Genomic DNA, 23,701 nt, shown 5'->3' on the forward strand with positions numbered 1-23,701 from the left:
GAGAGAATATATATATATATATATATATATATGTATATATATATATATATATATATATACTGTATATATATATATATATATATATATATATATATATATATATATATATATATATATATATATATATATATATATATATATATATATATATATATATATATATATATATATATATATATATATATATATATATGCATACATACCTGTACATACATAGATAAATATATTGCATATATACTGTATATACATGAAATACGGCGCTTGTTTTCAAATAAAAACAAATGTGTAAAAACTCCGTACAATAACACAAACAAAAACAAAAATCCCTCGCAAGTGGATAAGCTGGTGAAGCCTTGAAGATGAAGTCTTCTGGCACCCGCCCCCGCCGCCCCCTAAAAAAAAAAAAAAAAAAACCTACGCATCTATTTCTAGGCAAGAACGGAGAAACTAGTCGGACAAATTGCGCAAAATGCCTGAAAGCACGCTGCAAGTTCTCATTACAGTCCATAAACCTGAGGCTTAATGACACCAAGAATAGTCACGTTTCCAATCAAATGATTACTAATGTCATCGGCGCTACAACTGGCTTTACAAGAGCTCGTTCTGTCGACCGTTTTTTTTTATGCTGGTCGTTTTCCTCTGGACCCTGTGTGTGTGTGGGGGGGGGGGAGCATGCAGTATATCAACGCCGTTGTTGTCAGATGCAATTGAGATATATTTAATCACTCCTACGGGCTCGAAAGTATTACCTGCTTGGGAGACACACACACATACATAATTATCTTAAGAATGGTTTCACTCCGGTGGAGAGACGATTACCTCATCGAGGTCCTCCAAATTATTATTTATTATGATGTGATGTGCGCAATTTGACTGAGTACTGATCACTCACGTGCCCACACCGTTCCGCTCTCTGCCCGGTCGAACCGGGGCTCTAGACCCCTTGCAATACAAGGGTCAAGGATAGAGAGAGTGAGAGAGAGAGACACCCCTTGCAACGCGAAATTTAAAAGAGAGACCCCTTGTAACACGAAAATTAAGGGAAAAGAGAGAGAGAGAGAGAGAGAGAGAGAGAGAGAGAGAAGTTAAGTATATCTTAGGTTAACCAGACCACTGAGCTGATTAACAGCTCTCTAGGGCTGGCCCGAATGATTAGATTTATTTTACGTGGCTAAGAACCAATTGATTACCTAGCAACGGGACCTACTGCTTATAATCCGAACCACATTATAGCGAGAAATGAATTTCTATCACCAGAAACAAATTCCTCTTATTCTTCACTGGCCGGTCGGAGATTCGAACTCGCGGCCAGCAGAGTGCTTTGCCCAACGAAGAACTAGAGAGAGAGAGAGAGAGAGAGAGATCAACAGATACCTAACGAATAGACAAGCATATGAAAAGGGAATGCTATCACTGCAGTCCATCTTCATTTCCTAATCAACGCAGTTCATCCTTCCTGCAATTTGCAACCTTCATTGTGCAGCCTTCCCGTCCTTTCTACCGAGAAAAGATGGACTGGTTGGTAAATATGCACTATCGATCACACTCTCTGGCCTCGCAATCCAAATTTGGTTGTACCCTGTACCATAGTTGATAACCATCTCTTGCTGCATAATGGATAGTACGTCTTGTCTTGAGGCTGCGTCCCCATGACAGATTTGGTATGAGCAGCCATTACCTCTACACGATAGTAATTTAAAATCACTGGTCATTCACGCTGCTGTCATCCTGATCACTCACTTCAGTTTCACCGCCAACCATAGTGACATTCATTTTCTCCATCTTGCCGGCATCTATTCACCATCCTTTGCTTGTTCTTATCAAAATTAAATTTCTCCTCTCTTAATACAAACACTTTCATAATCTTTCCACTGATTGTAGCTTCTTCTTGTCGACAATTCTATTATCAAAAACTTCAGTCACTCGGCACTAAATTTATGGCTGCTTTCCTGATGTCATCTATATTTCTGCCTTTCATTTAAGCCCTTCATCATTCCATCTATACGTATGAAACGGACATAAAAACAAAAACATCTGCATCTAAGACCTTTCCCTTCACCCAGATATACCTTGCACACCCTGGTCAGCTAATAACAACATTACCGCCATTTTGCACCATCTTACTTGTAATCGAATCAACCTTTTCACCTTTCAAGTCTTCATTCATTTAGCTGTCTTTCTTTACATCCCCAACATTCCTTCCCAAAGTCATTCTCTCGTGGCACAAACCACTTGCATCATTCTTCTACTGTCCTCATTCAACAAATCTTGAAACGCTCATTCCTCAGGTACCAACATCGCAACTTTGTAACTGCTATTCCTCTGTAGTAACTATAGTAATCAGCTTTTCACCACTAGATTTTCCGTTTTTCTATTTCCCCTCACTTCTGGACTCCTTGAACCGTCCTTTGCTTAACCTCACCAAGATCAAGTCTTCAGTCAATTGGCTGCAAATCCATCAACCTCCTTCTTAGTTTTCTGTAAAAAAAAACTACTGTGCCGGCTTTGTCTCTCCGTCCGCACATTTTTCTGTCCACCTTCAGATCCTAAAAACTACTGAGGCTAGAGAGCTGCAAATTGGTATGCTGATCATCCACCCTCCAATCATCAAACATACTAAATTGCAGCCCTCTAGCCTCAGTTGTTTTGATTTTATTCAAGGTTAAAGTTAGTCATGATCGTGCGTCTGGCAACGATATAGGACAGGCCACCACCGGCCGGTGGTTAAAGTTTCATGGGCCGCGGCTCATACAGCAATATACCGAGACCACCTAAATATACATATATTTTCGGTGGCCTTGATTATACGCTGTAGCGGCTGTACAGAGAACGATTGCGCCGTAGAAAGTTCGGCGCATTTTTTACCTGTTTACTTTGCGAAAAGTTTGTATAGGCATTTCTTTTCACTTAAACAACTTTTTTTTTTCTCTTAGAGAGATGGCACTGGACGGTGCCATCATTTGGGTTTTCACAGGACAATTTGGAATAAGAATGCTAGTCTCATTCCCCACCACAGCCGACTGACTACCTGATACGTATTCACCTCTTGTGTCAGGGAGTATAAATATGTGCCCAAAGCGTTCCAGCTAACTGATATCTGGCTGGTGGAGACAGCATCCTATCCAATATATTGTGAAGACCCATATAAATATATATATATATATATATATATATATATATATATATATATATATATATATATATATATATATATATATATTATATATATATATATATATATATCTATATATATATATATATATATATATATATATATATATATATATATATATATATATATATATATATATATATATATTCTATATATATATATAATATATATATTTATATATATAAATATATATGTATAAACATATATATAAATGTATATATATAAACATACATATGTATATATATGTATTTATATATATAAATGTATCCTGTATAAACATACATATGTATATATATGTGTATATATATATATATATATATATATATATATATATATATATATATATATATATATATATATATATATATATATATATATATATATATAGAATCAGCACGACAGTCACGGTCACATACGAGCCTGATTTACCTATTTCAAACACAAACATAAACAAGTAAAAAAATGCGCCAAAGTTTCTTCAGCGCAATCGAGTTTTCTGTACAGCCTATAATGCTGTGTGAAACTCTCAGTCACGGCCCATGAAACTCTCAGCCGCGGCCCATGGAACTTTCTGCCACAGCCCGGTGGTGGCCTATGTAGTTGGTATCTATAGCGGTGCCAAACGCACGGTCATGGCTAAATTTAACCTTAAATAAAATAAAAACTACTGAGGCTAGACGGCTGCAATTTGGTAAGTTTGATGATTGGAGGGTGGATTGTCAACATACCAATTTGCAGCCCTCAAGCCTCAGTAGTTTTTAAGATCTGAGGGCGGACGGACAGACAAAAAGCCATCTCAATAGTTTTCTTTAACAGAAAACTGAAATGGGAAATCAGCAGCGCGTCAAACCCTTAAACACACTGCACAATTCATCCTCATCTAGCACGTACCCTTGCACTTCGTGGGTATGAAGGCCCTAATGCCCAAAACATCCTTCACCCAAGCTATCCAACCCTTTATAGAGTCTCTTATCCTCCTTCCTCTAATATCCTGAATTTTACTCTCTTCTCTCCAACCTATCGTCATGCATTCTTTCCACATGACCAACCCATCTCAAAATCCTAAGGTTCCATCCTTTCATCATTTTATCACATCAAAGTCCTTACCCTCTCCATTCTTCTTACACTACACACACACACACACACACACACACACACACACACACACACACACACACACACACACATATATATATATATATATATATATATATATATATATATATATATATATATATATATTTATATATGTGTGTGTCTGTGTGTGTGTCCTAAACTATTTTCTCTTCTCCAAAGACAAGAACAACAGATAGCAGATAACTGATTTTATTACCACTGCGCCACCCAGCAGGACCATTATCTATGTCGTCTCAGTGCTGTCGTTGTCAGACAGCGAGCTTAATCCAAAGACAATCCTTTGCCCTAATTTACGCGCAATGCAGTGCCAGTGGTAATAAAATCAGTTATCCGCAATCTGTTGTTCTTGTCTTTGGATAAGAGAAAGTATCCTAAGGACACACACAAGAACACACGCGCGCACACACACACGCACACACACACACACACACACACACACACACACACACACACACACATATATATATATATATATATATATATATATATATATATATATTTATATATAATATATATGTGATAAAATACACACACACACACAGATATATATATATATATATATATATAAAGGTATATTTTGGATATATATATATATATATATAATAAAATATATATATTTACTACACACATAAATAAATGCATATGTATTAAATATATGTAAATATATACATACTTTATATCCGATGTATTTATATTTATATGTGTTTTTGTGTGTGTGTAATGTTATTTTTAATGGAGAATTCAATATATTTAAACACGCTGATGTGATAAAATGGTGAAGGATCTTAGGATATATACATTTTTTTCATGGAACCTATATATATATTTTGAGATGGGTTATATATATCATGTGGAAAGAATGCATGACGAGAGGTTGGAGAGAAGAGAGTAAAATTCAGGATGTTAAGAGGAAGGAGGATAGGAGTATCTATAAAGGGTTGGAAATCATGGCTTGTATGGTTATAAAGGGATTGATTGTTTGGACGACGAAGGAGGTTTTCTTGATGGTATTAGGGCCTTTAGCAAATATTTACTATTAGTAACAGTGACTAAAATCAATAAAATATACTGGAAATATTTACTACACACATAAATAAATGCATACACCCATGCACACACACATACACATTAAATATATGTAAATATATACGTACTGCGTAGCTGAGTGTACACATTTACAGCTTTATAGCTGTAGCACATAAGCAAGACATTTTTTGTACGCTTGTCGACAAGGATTACGCAAACTTATTTTTAATTACATAATTCAATTCATATTTAAACACTATTTCTGATGTAAGGATATGGATATATGTGTCTGCAGGATCTTACAGATATACATATATATACATTTTTTCATGATCTTATATATATATATATATATATATATATATATATATATATATATATATATATATATATATATATATATATATATATATATATATTTATATATATAAATAAGGAAAATACATGATCCTGAATTCTGATGATAGTGCAAGTGTTTAACTATTTTTAAACATAAGTTGGTAGTGAATCAAAAAAAAAGTCTTGTATGGTGAAGATAACAGTATGATGATTTAGTGATTGTGGTCAGTATGGTTTTGAGGACGACGATGATGGTGATGTTGATGATGATTTTTGATGGTAATAAATAAGAGAAATTACTTTCACCAGGAAATATATATTAATAGTGACCTAGGCTGAATCTTACTCTCTTCTCTCAACCTCTGACTGAATTCTTTCCACATGAAACCCATTTGACCATACATTTATATATCATATATATCTCAATTCTCCTATATATATATATATATATATATATATATATATATATATATATATATATATATAAATATATCAAATTTCGTGATTCATATCACTATATATATATATATCTCATCACTATATTTCTAAAAGTAATTTCTGTTGAAAGTATTACCTTAAGCTATATTCTCTTATCTAGAGACAACAGCAACAGATTGCAGATACATGATTTTATTACCACTGGCAATGCATTGCGCATAAATTAGGACAGTGGATTGTCTTTGGATTAAGTACGCTGTCTGACAACGACAATACAAATGTTCATGAGACGACATAAATATATATATATATATATATATATATATATATATATATATATATATATATATATATATATATATATATATATATAAAATATACAGTATATATATATAAATATACATATATATATATAGATAGATAGATAGATAGATAGATATCGCAGCGATAAACTGTAGCGTCGAATGAATTGCTATCATAACTTAATAACGACTGTGACAGACTAATGAATTACCATAAAATTACAGCCATAATTACAGCCAATATTTAGAGAAATAATGGATTATTAATTGTTGCCAGCTTATAAAGGACAGAAAACATCACACTGATTGCAGCATATAAGAAATAACTTCAATATTAATCATTTACCTGTCTTTAAATACCATTTTTAATGGCGGAGATTATATATTCATTATATGGAGATCACTTGCAAATTCACTTGCACCATAGCATCAAATATTTACTTTATTTTCTTCACTTATCTTTCTGCATACCATTAAGTGACACTTTCAAAAATACATAGATGTGACCACATTAGTTACATATTTATCGTAACACCTCGGTGATATTCAAAAAGAACGTCTAAATACAATTTATTTCGGTTCTTGGTATTATCGTCTTCATCACCATCGTCAAATTTCGTGACTCGGTCACTATCACTAGGCAGTCTCATCACTATATTCCCTAAAAGTAATTTCTCTTGAAGCTATTAGCATCAAGAAGTCATCATCAACATCATCATCATCGTCGTCTTCAAAACCCGTTGACCACCATCACTATCATCAAGGAGTCATCTTCACCATACAAGCCATGATTCGCTACCAGCAAACTAGTTCCCTGCACTATCATCAGAATTCGGATCGTTTCCTTATAGCCACTTAAAATCTCATCTCCATTAAATGAGTTTCTTCGTAATTGGCACAAAGGAAGAATGAACGAAAGAAAGAGAGACACACTCGGCCCTGAGGTACGCCAGACTGGAGGTAAACAATGAGTGAAAAAAAAAAAAATAACCACGGCTTTCAACTGAGTTTTCCTGGTATATGAACCCGTCTAGTCAGGTGGGTCGGGAGAACCTGACATTATCCTCTCTCTCTCTCTCTCTCTCTCTCTCTCTCTCTCTCTCTCTCTCTCTCGTGATTTCAACTGTAGGCTCTTTGGTTACCGCCCGTAAGTCTACCTACCTGTACGCAAAGTCTTCCACATAACTCTCTCACTTCTTCGATAACATCACGCCCTCGCTCCGTTGTTTTTTGCCACTTTACATACTGCTCGGTACCGCTTTACTCAGGATATTTTTTTTTAATCAGAAACAACCAAGTACTACAGAAGACCCTCCCGACACTCAGCATCTACTGCAGCCACCATTATTAATGAAAATATTAATAATAGTAATAGTATCTTTCAGAATACGGATTTTTTTTTTTAGCTTTCCTCTGCGTTTCCCGAGTATTTTAGCCTGTCATTTCTGCGAAGTCTTAAATCGGTTACCATAAATGATTCGTCTCGGTGTCTCTCTTTTCCTTCGAAAAACTTAATTCAAGAGAGGAAAAACTTAATTCAAGAGGAAAAACTTAATTCAAGTGAGGAAAATTTAATTCAAGAGAGGAAAAAATTAATTCAGGGAGGAAAAACTTAATTCAAGAGAGAAAAAACTTAATTCCAGGGAGAAAAAACTTAATTCAAGTGAGAAAAACTTAATTCAAGTGAGAAAAAAAACTTAATTCAAGAGGAAAAAATTAATTCAAGTGAGGAAAAACTTAATTCAAGAGAGAAAAAACTTAATTCAAGGGAGGAAAAACTTCATTCAAGAGAGGAAAAACTTAATCCAAGTGAGAAAAATTTAATTCAAGAGAGGAAAACTTAATTCAAGTGAGGAAAAACTTAATTCAAGAGAGGAAAAACTTAATTCAAGAGAAGAAAACTACTAAACTGAAGCAATATAAATACTTTGAAAAACCAGTATACAAGAATAAATTCGAGTGGCAAAAAGTATCTTGTAAAAATTAAAGAGATAAAAAAAAAGACTTCAAAAAACAACAACAAAAATCTCAGTCCAAGAAATAAAGCTACGCAGAGAAAGAAAAATTAACCCTCAGATGAAAAGTATTTAGAAAAAGCTAAAATCGAGGATAAAATACTTGGCAAATGAAAAATTAAACTGCAGATTTAACGAAAATAATTTTGGAAATAATCAAGTCACCAGACATCTTGAAAATAAAATGACTGAATTCACAAGAAGAAAAATATGCTAGAAAGGAAATAAACAAAACCAGAATGATAAAAAAGAAACAGCAAATTCAAAATACGAAAAATAAAATGAGAGAACACTAAAAAAATATATAAATCCTTTGAAAAAAAGAAGACTAGATTCAAAAGACGAAAAATACTTTAGAGAGGGTACAAAGTAGGGCCAAGAGATATCAAAATTCCTGAAAAACAAATACATTCAAGATATAAAACCGAATATGGAAAAAACTAAAAAAAAAAAAAAAATGGGAAATGCTATGAAACAGCTCTAAGAAAAAAAAACGCTTCGAAATATAAGAGGCGTCAAATCCTCTTTGTTCTGCCAATTGTCGCCATTGCTTGTGAAAACGATTCACCAATTTCGTACATAAAAATCTAGATGCTATCAGTACAAGTAACGAGAGAGAGAGAGAGAGAGAGAGAGAGAGAGAGAGAGAGAGAGAGAGAGAGAGAGAGAGAGAGAGAGAGAGAGAAAGCTAGTCATGTGCCTGAAATCTTGGATTATGATATACAATACAACCACTTATACCAGATAAACTATAACTATAACAGAGAGAGAGAGAGAGAGAGAGAGAGAGAGAGAGAGAGAGAGAGAGAGAGAGAGAGAGAGCTGGTCATATGCCTGAAGTCTTGGATTATGATATACAATACAGCCACTTATACCAGATAAACTATAACTGTAAGAGAGAGAGAGAGAGAGAGAGAGAGAGAGAGAGAGAGAGAGAGAGAGAGAGAGAGAGAGAGAGAGAGAGAGAGCATGTTAAAACTCCGCAGAGAATTATTTCGCGAAAATCAGAAATCATACATTAAATTACTTCTTTATCATTAGTATTATTATACTTACGAGCGGTAGTTGTAGTAGTAGTGAGAAACGTATACCTATAGAAAGGATCCCCTCATTCATGGCTCAAAGGAGAAACAGGAAGCCATAAAGCAGAAACGGAAACTTGCAACACAGAAACAACACGAGGATTTATTACGATCATTTACGACAACGACCGAACTTCATCAGGTTTTCGAAATCTTCCCCTCAATGAAATGCAAACAATGTGTCGGGGGAAAAAAATTGCAAAAACCCATTAACTCGACAGCAGGCAATTTTCAAATTCTCATGTACGACGACCAAACTAATGTGCCCATTATTCATGTAATGGTGTCTGTGCGTTACCATCTTCTAAAATTTTGCATGGATGTGCGCGCACCCGTAACATTTACTTAATATAGAAGCGATGGCATCTGCATGCACAGCGTGAGGTCCATTCGCCTTGTCATCCGTTATCCTGACGATCTCCGACGGGTATTGGTCGTCCATTGTAAATTGCAACATTAGCTGTGACCTCAGAATAGTCGATGACCACCTACCGCTACAAGTAACGTTCAATAAGTCCCTCCCTCCCTCCCTCTCTCCCTCTCTTCCCCCTCCCTCTCACACTGCCACGACCGACCCCCACCGCAAGAGCGCCTACGGCCTGTAAGCTGGGACTTCGGAAACCACCAGGAACCTGAAACCTAAAGAAAACGCCCGAAATTAACCTGCAGTTGGTCCAGCGCTGCAACATTTCCATTGTTCCGTTGCTGAGACAACCGAATTCCTTCTCACTCGACATCAGCGGGGCGAGACAGAGGAACAATCGGGTCCTCAGAGAATTCTACTCCTCATATTGCATGGCAGTGAATGTCCATTCCCTCTGCCTCCGGAAACGGAATGATTAAATCTCGAATTAAGGCAAACGAGGCGATGCAAAGGCTATTAAAATGATGGTTCCTCACTGATGACCACAGCAATTGCAACGCCACATTACGAAAATGCATCAACCAAAATCTCAATGCATACGGGGAAGAAAATAACTTAGTCCGTTGCAACATTCGTCTCATTTAATTTATCGCTTCGCGCCAACTATTGCGCAGACACCAGGTACCATGACGGTATTCCTTCAGAATAATCACCCAGCCGTAATGACCTCCTGCAGAGGCATTTCCTGTAATTTACAGATGGTCCATCTCACTTAACCTCGCCTGAGGCAATGAATGTGTATTTGGTAATAACTGCGAACACGGTAGAAGGCAAGCTATGCTCACCTCAGTACTTGCAAGGTCACTATCCTCCATATCCTTCGCATTTTACCTTCTATTCTTTTAACCTTCACGACATTCGAAGAATCCAGTAACTGAACCAATCAGATCTGTCAGAGTTTCGGGTTTCGATGTGAAAAGTAAGAGATCTTGAGAGGATTCCTTGAGGGCCAGGTTAGGTCTGCTTCTGTGAGGGTGCGCGGGTCTTCACAGCGTCTTCTCTTTCAGTGGGACTTGACCGTCCTTGCAAGGAGCACAGTTCCGGCAAGTTTTCTTCACAGTGAGAAGGTTCTTCAAAACATCTCCTTATACAATTTTCTATAATGATAAATGAAATCTTTTACTAGGAAGCAATGATGGCAATGTGTCTAAACATCAGTCCATTGGGAACTGATAATGACAAGAGAAAAAGTGAAAATAAGTTCCAGCCGTCCATTAAAATTTGTTTACCTAAAAAGTGAACCATTCCACGATACTGACAACTTTAACCTTCAGGTAAAATCCCCGTAGGATGAGACGCAGTATATGTATATATATATATATATATATATATATATATATATATATATATATATATATATATATATATATATATATATATATATATATATTATATATCTTGTACATTTAGGTAAGGAAAATGCCACAGGAATTTTGTTCGCTTGCGTCGTGACTTCTCCAAAATGAGGAGTATATAATGTGGTGGATGCTGGCCACTTTTTTCCTCTTACTCAGCTTTATAAACAAAAACTTGCTTGTGCTAAAGTCAATTAAGGAGACAGAAGATAAATGGAGTTGAAAGACATATTCTAGAATGAAAAAAAATTCAAATAGAAGTCATAGTTCCTGGATAAAAAAAAACTTCTGCAGAAACAATTAGGAGTTTTTAATTATAACCCATTACTGTATAATTTAATCAAATTTAATTTTTATATGCTTCTGACTTTGTTACTGTCCGTCGTTCGCTCGTCAAAGCTGTCTTTTCGTGGGTCAGTCTCCTTTTATTTTCCTAATTGGCTGAATTCTCCGAGGGAGGTAAAGGATATTTTTATTGCTTTCCGTATGACTGTCCGCTCATATTGCATAATAATAATAATAATAATAATAATAATAATAATAATAATAATAATAATAATAATAAAAAGAAGAAGTTTAATGACATTTTTGTTCCTTTCCATATGGCTGTCCGTTCATATTGAATAATAATAATAATAATAATAATAATAATAATAATAATAATAATAATAATAAACAAATAAGGTTTATGACATTTTTTCTTTCCATAAACAAAGGAGGTTTTGCATAATAATAATTTAATAATAACTAATAATAATAATAATAATAATAATAATAATAATAATAATAATAATAATAATAATCCAGTCTCTTTGGTGGCGGCTTGTTAAGCTCATTAATAACAATAATAAGGATATTCCTCTAAGCTTCACTCTAACCTTAGAAATTTAACCTTCTTTTTCCAAGGAGGCGTATATATCGCTGCCTTAGAATTCAGTGCGTCATTTCTATCCAATCAAAGCTTTGTTTCATTTTGGGGGACTAGATGAGGGATCTAAACTGCCAACAGCTTCGGCTTTGACTTAAATTTTTATGATTCTCATAAATCAGTTTTACTATGAAAAATTCCCTGGGCCTTGTCACGCCAGCTGTTTCTCATTCTCGCAATCTGGTTTGTAAGTTTTTGTTTCATCGTCAGGACTGAAAAATACATAAGGACTGAAAAATGCGTAAGCGACCTTCAGACCTGAGCAGTGATTGGTGGAGGGATTAAAGGATGAACCACTTTTTCGGTGCAAAGCTTTAGCAACAATGTGCGTACATGAAAATCAGCTAAGAATTCCCATTGCAACACAAAGTACAAAATATTCACATAATAACTGTGTTCATAATTCTTAAAAGCTTATATATCCACGAATGAAAATAACATGCGGGGCCTCAGGAACTTAACGGAATGTTACTTGGGTTTTGTTGGAAGCTCTCGAGTGTTTGGGGGCTCGCCGTCTGGTCCTGGTTCCCTTGTGTATTCCATCTCCTACTGGGGTGAATATATGTTCCAACTCTTGCTGAAGCTCTTTGTGTGAAAAACTGTATGATTTCTGGATACTTGTCCGTGTGCTAGAGCTCTGAAGTGGCCGGTGGCTCTGCCTTGAAGGAAATCATATTTGAACCCCAAAAAATCGAGGTTCTACTGTAGAGCAGAATGACCGGGCTGTACCTCTTGATACCAATGAAGTCGGAATCCTCAGTATACTGAATCGTATGATGTATGCAAGTCGTGTAGGACCCATTCTCTAATCCAGAGCAGGTTTTACTCATAAGAGATTCAAAACCCTTCACTTGGAGCTCATCTGCCTTGAGAAACGGGGCATTAGGATCCCCAGCCATTTTCCCGCGTTCGATTCTCCGACCGGCCACTGAAGAATTAGAGGAATCTAATTTATTTCTGGTGATAGAAATTCATTTCTCGCTATAATGTGGTTCGGATTCCACAGTAAGCTGTAGATCCCGTTGCTAGGTAACCAATTGGTTCTTAGCCACGTAAAATAAATCTAATCCTTCGGGCCAGCCCTAGGAGAGCTGTTAATCAGCTCAGTGGTCTGGTTTAACTAAGGTATACTTTAACTTAAATGGCGCTCCCTAGGGCCGGGCTGGGGCTGCTCCAAAGAAAAGCCAAGATAATGATTAATACCACATTAATACCTGGCCGCTGAATAATGGATGAACACATGTGCAGAAAACTTCGACATTATTTGGTTAATACGTCTCCGTACGTGTCATCGAAAGCGCGTCAAATTTCTTACGTACCTCGCATTCTTCTCTATCTTCCAGGCGCCCTCTCGCTTCCAGATGGTAAAGTACCTCCTTTCCAGTACCTCCTATACGACATCTATTCAAAATTTTCTAAGCCTTCGTCGTCTTATCCATCTTCACAATACTTGTGAACTGTACATTCTTTTCACTAGCATAAGCATCCTTCATTCTTTACACATAATCGGACCATCTATGTATCTCTACTTTTCTTACCCTTTCAATTCTCATTATGTTACATATACTGACAACAATCCATTCTTATAGCGTCAGTCATTAGTCTTTCATTTCTATTCAACATCCACAAGTCATACATTCTATGTAAATTTAGTTTCCACAGACTCTCCAATTCCTCCCTATCTTTTCACTACTTCCGCTACCCTTCTTTGTCAACTTTGTGACTTATTTTGTTCCATCCTACCCATATCTGACATCTTTTTCCTCAAATATCGATAGGAACCAAGGCTTCCTAACAACCCATCCATACCAGCATTCATAAGGCCATCTTCATGTGTTCCACTGACCCTCATAAACCTACTCTCATCTTTATCATCCCAGAAATACTTGCAAACTTCTTTATGGAATCATTATGGACACATCAGCCATTCCACAAACAATTCACTACTGTTCTATCTCTGAGTTCTCGCATCATTCCATTTATCTTTGCCGTACTTTCACACCAAACAAGTCACTCTCCCACCAAGAGACTCTAAAACACCCTTTACATCCATCATCAAGTTTTTAATTGCTCTCAGTACCTCATCCTCACTGGCCCCCGTCACTGCCTCTATCTGTTCTGTCTTAAACTTTTTCTTGGTCTACGTATGACATGTCAAGGTTTGACTTTTACTTATGCTTCTTCAAAAGGACTGGTATTACGAAACTAACAATAATTTACAATGGTGTACACTAGGGTTACAAACAGTAAAAACAAATCTACACATGGTTGAAAACTATTAACAGCAAGAAAAGAGAAGTAGTAATCCATTTAAGAGCAGAAGGTGAATATGCCAATTACAGATCTTTGTTTTTTTGTGGGACGGCTGATCTCACACCCGTGATTTTCCTGCACAGAAATTTGATAGCCATATCGTTTTGCTGACATTCGGATCTTACAAACTAAACTTGAAAACCTGTAAGGTTAACACAAACATAATAAATGGATCAAGTTTATGCGTTTTACGTTAAGAAACATATTCTTAGCACGATTTTTTCTATAACGTAAAATGAAACTACACGGTATCCTGTGACTATCTTGTATGATTTTATGTTGTTCATCACCACTGTCCATTCTAACCAACGTAGAATTTGTCACATGACTTTCCACATAAACTTACACGGGAATTGATGTTCACATTCTATGCTATTTGTCATAAAAGTTGCAAATAATCTTCCCTCTCTTTGTTGTTAGCAGTTTTAATCATCTACAAGTTCGTTTGAATTGTTCCCCCCCCCTAGCATTTTTGATGTAGATTTCTGTTACTATGCGCTAGTCTTCTTGACGATGCTTCAGTAAGACGAAACCAGTCAGGATTCATACCATTTGTTTCAATTTTACACGCGCGCGCACACACACATATATATATATACAGTACATATTTATACATACACATATATATAAATATATATATACATATATATAATGTGTTTGTGTGAGCGTGCGTGTTATAAGAAGTACAGTAGGCTACTACACTAATTTCGGTGCTGTTCAATTAATTTTTATTTTTCAACAATAACTTGAATTTCCTCTCAAGGCCTAAATTTACATTCGCAAAAGGAATTCCAGCAAGATAAATGGGTCGTTAAGCGATAATAACTCAATCTGAGATCCTGCACTCATGCACATAAATTTATTGGTCCACTCTGACAGGTCTGGCCGAACGACTCAGAAAAATTAGTTTTTCCCCGTCGTCTGCTCAAAAGGCTTTGCTTGTATTTCCTGAATTCTTAGCAATAAAAAAATTCAAATAAATAAATAAAATTAATCGCGCTTCTCACGTCTCATCCAGGCCCACTACAGCTTACTCCAGACTCTGAACTAACATTCTCCCCCTTTACATCTACCAAAAACCAGTTCCTCAATTCATAACAAATAAAAGAAAGAAAATAACGATGACCTAACTTGCTTCTCATGCTTCCCTGGTTATTCGGATGAGGAGCCTGTGTGCACCGTTGTCTAGGCTTCTTGGCTGATAACCGATCCAGGAACTGATCAGACCCGATGTTGCTCAACTCACCGATCAAGCCCTTTAGCAAGCATGTTCAAAAGTTCAAGCAAAGATGCGATGCATTACTGCCCTGATGCTATTCTCCTTTTATTTTAATACATATTTATCTATTTATGAATGCATTGATTTATTGTTTCCTTTTAATAAGTGAGATCTCTTTCTGTATTTTCCTTTACCTTCTCTTCTTCCTACTAAGCACCATATGCTTTGGGTGCTTGAATTTCAAGGTAATGGCCCCCCTGTGGGCTTGTTCCATATGAACAGGGTTCATTTTCTGAATAATAATAATAATAATAATAATAACCATATGCTTTGGGTGCTTGAATTTCAAGTTATTGGCCCCCCTGTGGGCTTGTTCCATATGAATAGGGTTCATTTTCTGAATAATAATAATAATAATAATAATAATAATAATAATAATAATAATAATAATAATAATAATAATAATAATAATAATAATTGTAATAATAATAATAATAATAATAATGAAATCCAACGTCGATTCACCTACCGTATCGAGAGGGTTTTATGAAACTTTAGAAAAGAAAAAAGTGAGATAAAACGAAAAAAGACTGTCCAAGATTAAGCGAAGAATTTTCCTCATTTGGCCGTTTCACAAATATAAACGCTAACCCAGTACTCCATCATCCAGTCTCTCTCTCTCTCTCTCTCTCTCTCTCTCTCTCTCTCTCTCTCTCTCTCTCTCTCTCTCTCTCTCTCTCTCTCTCTCAGAGAGATAAGACTGACCTCTTGCTAAAAGTGCGTCGTCTCTAAGAGAGAATGAAAAATAATGTACGTAAGTGCAAATATGAAATATCTATCCGTGGTATAACTACTACTTTATATTTCTTGCCAATACCATTTGTATGAGTACACAAATCAAACGTTCAAACGCGATACATACAGAAACACACACATAGATGAATGTGTGAGTATATGATATGTATGTACATATGTATGTGTACATTATATATATATATATATATATATATATATATATATATATATATATATATATATATATATATATATATATATGTATATATATATGTATGTATATGTGTGTGTATAGCTATGTAAAAACATGTATAATATATATATGTATATATATGTATGTATGTATGTATGTATGTATATATATATATATATGTACACATATAAATTATTTTAAATTCATATTTTCTTCTTAGATGTTTTGACTCCAAGAAATATTGTTCTTCCATCTTAAGCACAAGACCTTCACGCGTATATGTATATATACATACACACATACATATATATCCATAAATGCCGCAGGTGCTCAGCATTCATGGCCGGTCACCTATCCAGGCGCTGATCAGGTAAGTTATTGGACTTTACAAAAGCGCGGCGCGGCAAACCGACGTGTGGCTCGCGTTGGCAAGTCTCATAATCATTGTGCCTTTAATATAAATAGGCGTACCTGCATGTACACAGGCTGAAGCAACGCATGCAAGGCAGTCATAAGTCTTATCAGCTATCAGTGGTTATAAATGTCAGCAGGCAACAGTTCAACGGAGAGAGAGAGAGAGAGAGAGAGAGAGAGAGAGAGAGAGAGAGAGAGAGAGAGAGACTTTGGACCTCATAGCGAAATGCAGGATACAACGTTTTATTTATGTCTCTCTCTCTCTCTCTCTCTCTCTCTCTCTCTCTCTCTCTCTCTCTCTCTCTCTCGTCTTATTTAATGTCATTGGAAATACTTCAAAAAGGGAAAACAAATACATAAAATAAATAATGCACAGATATGAAACTGAACACATAAATACGTAAATAAATAAATAAAAGTAGATTAGCTTTCCCAATAATATACATTCAACATTGTTCTTTGGGAATAATGTTAATGATAAACAAAGCCATAAGATAGGAAGCCCCTAAAAATAGAACACAATAAACACCGGCCACAACAAAAACACAGAGACACAAAAAGAAAAAAAAAAAAAAGCCGCTAAATGCCAGACAGGGGCAGAAAAACCAGGAAAACCGACCCAAAATGAAGAGGAAAAGGGTCCTGGAAAAAGGTAAACACAACCCAAAAGCAACGGAGTAATTAGGGCCGAGTCGAGGCGAGAGACAAAGTTTTGCAGAAGGATATTAGCAATAAAACCCTTCTGTCAATAAAAACTGCACGTATTTAAGTCCGCCTCTGGCCGTCCTGACCTAACTCAAGGTTTCCTTGTGCGACTGACAGAGCAAGTCAGCAGGTAGAAGACATTGCTCGTCCCCTCCCACAAACCTGATGGACCAAACTCCACCCCATTCTTCATCTATGAGTCCGGCTATTTTTTTTTTTTTTTTTTTTTGAGTGTGTTTCCTTCTTAATTCAAAATCCCAATGGCCAACATACTGCTCTGAAGTCCGGAAAAAATAGGAAAAATAAATTAAGCTATGTAAATTTCGCTGTTTAACTCATGCGATTCGAGGAATGCAACACGGCTCATGATAGTCTCCCATGAAAAAAAATGCTTACGTATTCTTATTTGGATGCAAAGATTTCCGATATAAAATTTTAAGACTGAGCGTTTATTACTGAGGGAAAAAAATTCAAAACTTACGGTAATACAAATATCGAAAGTCTGAAGGAATCAAATCTACACATACACACAAAAACACAAACACATACATACACACACATATATATTTACATGTGGCAAACTACTTATCAAATGTGATACTATTTCCGAGGCTGAGCGACTTGGATATTAAACGACAATTGTTGCTTAATGTTTGTGAATAAACAGTGTCCCAGTGATGTGGTAAAAGTTCTTAAACACACATACATATATACAATATATATATATATATATATATATATATATATATATATATATATATATATATATATATATATATATATTTATATTTATATTTATACTATACATATATACTGTACACACACACACACACACACACACACACACACACACACACACACACACACATATATATATATATATATATATATATATATATATATATATATATATATATATATATATATATATATATATATATATATATGACAGCGCATTAGGTTACTTAGGGAGAAGAGTGGCTGGTTTGGTGTAAATGAGGGTCTGAGACAAGGTGTAATCTTACGACTCCACGGAGATTCAGTTTATTGACAGACGGACTGATGAGGGAGTCCAACAAGGAAGAGAAATTATTTGTAGCTTCACAACTGCTAGATTGGAAAATGAGTTGCCAACGGAGTATCTAATGGCTGATATTTACAAATAATATAGTAATGACTTGTGGGGGGGGGAGAAGAATTCAGAAACGAGTGAAAGTGCTTGAATATGTTAGTAGGGGAAGATGATTAAATGTTAGCGGAAGTCAACAACTCAATGCTTGAGTTGTTGGAGAAGGGGCTTAAAATTTAGGGAGCAGCGTCTATGGAAGACAGGTGAAGGTTCAGTTTGAGCAAGGGGGCTCAAAACGCTACTGATGAGCCTTCTCCGTGCTTGAATGAAGCATCTAAAGACGGGGAAGTTCTCTACACGATTCTGCAGATAAAGAAGGAATGTGGTAGGATAGTGTTACTGTAATTTCTCTAAAGCTACCTCTGTTAGGAGGAAACGTGTATGCATATATATGTATATATATATATATATATATATATATATATATATATATATATATATATATATATATATATATATATATATATATATATATATATATATTCTACACAATTCTGCAGTTAAAGAGGGAATGTGGCAGTTGGTTGTACTGTAACTTCGCTAAAGCGCTAAAGCTACCTCTGTTAGGAGAAAACGTGTATGTATGTATATATATGTATATATATACACACACACACATATATATATATATATATATATATATATATATATATATATATATATATATAAATATATATATATATATATATATATATATATATATATATATATATATATATATATATATATATATATATATAAAACCTTGTGATGCGATCGGTAGCATACTCGCTTCATTAGCAATAAAACATCAAAGAAATATTAGAGGTTTGTTCCTCTACTATTTCTTTGATGTTTTGGGTATCTGCTTCCACTGGTTTTATTATTGTTTTAGGAAATAAAGCTATATTCTTATTTTTTGGTTTATAAACTCAAGTGTAGGATTCAGGTGACGATATGGGCACATCCTGCTAAAATTCATTTGGCCACTGATGGTCTAGGGATTAAATTAGATCATTAGTAGGCTGACAATGGTACTGCTCTAAGTTAAGCATGGAGAAGGGTATAGGTTAGCAACCTCATTTCCAGAAACTAATAAAGAACACACACACACATACATATATATATATATATATATATATATATATATATATATATATATATATATATATATATATATATATATATATATATATATGTATATATATATATATATATATATATATATATATATATATATATATATATACTGTGTATATAATATATATATAAGTGTGTGTGTGTGTGTGTGCGTAAAGAGTTGGAAATATACAAGTTACATAACAGCAGTGGTAACAAAGAAAGAATGACCTTTAGGCGAATGTTATACAATGTTCTATGTTATTTAAGCAGGCTGTGCTATCATAAATGTGATCTTGCACAGAAAACTGTTCTATCTCACACGAATGTGTTGTGCAACTTAGACTGTAATCTTCAAAAATGTGTCTTTTCATTATCCAAAAGTATTTTTAACGTGGTTGTGAATTTCCACATAAATTCAAATAGCTTCTCATTAATTTCTTCTTCTTCATAATAATAATAATAATAACAATAATAATAATAATAATAATCATCTGGTTTAGTGGACTGATTCATGGACGAATGATAACAACGATTATAGTGTCCTTATGAAAGTATGTGTGAATGACTGGATGTAAGATTTGTAATACTTATGGTTAGTTACTCATTTACATTTTACGTAAGAGTATGTGAGTATGCATGTAAGATTATTATTATTATCTTAATTTTTAAAGTATAACATATGCTCATCCAAAATAAATATTCCTTGTTTAACCTCTGACAGAATTTTTGTTTTATGAGAACAACAGCATCAAACCTGATAAAAATACCAATGACAAAAGGCTTTTGTTTTTCTCACTGTGGCGTGAGAAACAACAAGTTGTTTTCTATCTCCTATAGGTACTAAAAGTTTCTCAACAACAGTGATCCTAATAAAGACACAACGAATCCATAACTGTGCAACTACAAAACCACAATAGCAGTACAACATAAGTACTAGAACAACAATCACCATAGTCTTTCTTCAGAGGGTTCTTTGTGCTTCATCATCATTTATAATAATTATGACTGTCAATTCTCAACATTCGTAATGAGTAATCGCAAGTGTAGGTCAGGCTTAAATGGCCATCATTTAAAAAAAGAAGCAACAAACAACAGACAAAAAGCAACTAAAAAACATACAAAATACTATTTGACAGCGTGCAGATATGGCAACCAAATTAACAGCAATAAAACAAAAAAGAAACGAGAATAATCCACAAATCCCGGTTGTAACATCAAACCAAACCTAACCCTTAGCAGCCGATGCTTTATGTACCTGCTTACCGATACTTTCTGCCGAGAGAGAGAGAGAGAGAGAGAGAGAGAGAGAGAGAGAGAGAGAGAGAGAGAGAGAGAGCGCATGCCGATCTGGTTTTTCGACGAATATGGTAATAATACGAACAATGAGGAAAACTGTGCCGATATTCGAAGACGCTGACCACATGAGAGGTGGTACTGGTGGTCAGGGTGGATTGGATCAGGCCCTCCTCTTCCCCGGCAAGGTTGGGGAGAGAGAGAGAGAGAGAGAGAGAGAGAGAGAGAGAGAGAGAGAGAGAGAGAGAGGTAGATGATAGATGATGTTTATATCCACGAATTTTATAAGAGAGAGAGAGAGAGAGAGAGAGAGAGAGAGAGAGAGAGAGAGAACTGAAGAGAGAGAGAGAGAGAGAGAGAGAGAGAGAGAGAGAGAGAGAGAGAGAGAGAGAGAGAGGAACGTGCTTAAGCGTTTGGGTGTTACAGAGAAGCAGGCACGAGAGAGAGAGAGAGAGAGAGAGAGAGAGAGAGTAATTAAAGACGTTCAGAGGTAGATGATGAGTTTAAGTCCACGGACGAATTTTATAAGAGAGAGAGAGAGAGAGAGAGAGAGAGAGAGAGAGAGAGAACGTGCTTAAGCGTTAGGGTGTCGCAGAGAGGCAGGCACGCAAGACACAACAGAAATACGCAAGTAATTCTGTTTTGTCTCGAGCGAGAGACTAGAGAGAAATGCAACAAAGCAAATGAAAGGAAAATGACAACAATACTTACAAAAAATAAGCAAAGACAAAGATAAGATAAAAAACGGAAAGTTTTAAATGAAATGTGGAACATAAAATAAAACAAGGTTGATTTCAAACAGTAAAACTACAAGCAAACACGCACACATACACACCCATCCTCTCCTCACCTGCAAGAGTTCTCGGATCGATCCCTGGAGGGAAGGAAGGGAGGATATGAGAGAGAGAGAGAGAGAGAGAGAGAGAGAGAGAGAGAGAGAGAGAGACACACACACACTCAAACATTAGCCATAAATACCCCTTAATAACCAAATCATTTAACCGTATGAATAACTTACACAAAAAAGGATTCAGATATGATCAGAGCATCTCCCAGCTTCGCCAGAATTAGAACCTGTCGTAAATGACCACTCGTTACAAACTTAGTACTCAGCTAACACGGTGGAGAAGGGCTGATTCCGATTCAGAGCACAAAACCTAAATTCGACAGGACTGTGCTGTGCACAGTCATAAACAACTTTGCCTCTCTTGACGGCTTAATGGATAAGTCGCTACCAGCTCCGCATCAAACACAAAACCCATATGTTCACGAGAAGGGCTGTCAGGGTCTAAACCTATATATATATATATATATATATATAAACAACTATATATATATATATATATATCTATAAACATATGTTCGAATCCTGTCCAGGGTCTATATATATATATATATATATATATATATATACATATACATACATATATACATACATACATATATACATACATACATATATACATACATACGTACATACATACATACATACACACACATACATATATATATATATGAGATATATACGTATATTACTTTTAGGTGAATGTTATTCCTAAGTTAATGTGAGCTCGTAGCTTGATACTTGATTCATACGCGATTTAAAACCAAAATATAATATACAGTATATATATATGTGTGTGTATACGTATACAGTATATATATATATATATATATATATATATATATATATATATATATATATATATATATATATATATATATATCATGCGACTCTACAAGATTAAGCTCTGATCAGACACTAAACCCAAACCTCGTCGAGTCTTCCTTAGGCTGAAACAAGCTAACACTGGCGGATGCCCCACCTCCATCCAGCAACGAGAAAAACATCAGTAACAAAGATAAACAGACGAAAGAACAACAGCAAAACAAAATCCGAAGAGAAAAATATAAGTTACATTAACAACGATAACAAATACAGAAGGACAACAAATAAACGGCGATAAAACGCCGCGGACGCGACAGCCCGCCATTAAAATCGTGTAATGCATCCACTAGGATAAAAATACAAGTTCATATGATACGGATAACATAACACACGAAAATAGAACTCAAAACGTACCCAAGCAGATAAGAGCATTAGCAGGAAAGAGACAACGGAAAGATACGTCGACTGATAACGGGATAAAACTAGGACGGACTGCTAGAGAGAGAGAGAGAGAGAGAGAGAGAGAGAGAGAGAGAGAGAGAATAAACACGTAAAAGGAAACTTACCTGAATTTAACCACACTAAAGCAAAATCTTTATAATTACCAATATAAAAAAAACATGATCGAATGCTTAATGATAAAATTGAGAGA

General features: G+C 35.1%; 1 protein-coding gene across 8 annotated transcripts in view; it reads right to left on the reverse strand.

Moving 5' to 3' along the window:
• Axs (Abnormal X segregation) overlaps positions 1–23,701 on the reverse strand; it is a 259,532-nt gene that overhangs the window by 32,344 nt on the left and 203,487 nt on the right. The gene's annotated exons all lie outside the window — the stretch shown is intronic.

The sequence above is a fragment of the Macrobrachium rosenbergii genome, chromosome 46, assembly GCF_040412425.1.
Source record: "Macrobrachium rosenbergii isolate ZJJX-2024 chromosome 46, ASM4041242v1, whole genome shotgun sequence".
NCBI lineage: Eukaryota > Metazoa > Arthropoda > Malacostraca > Decapoda > Palaemonidae > Macrobrachium > Macrobrachium rosenbergii.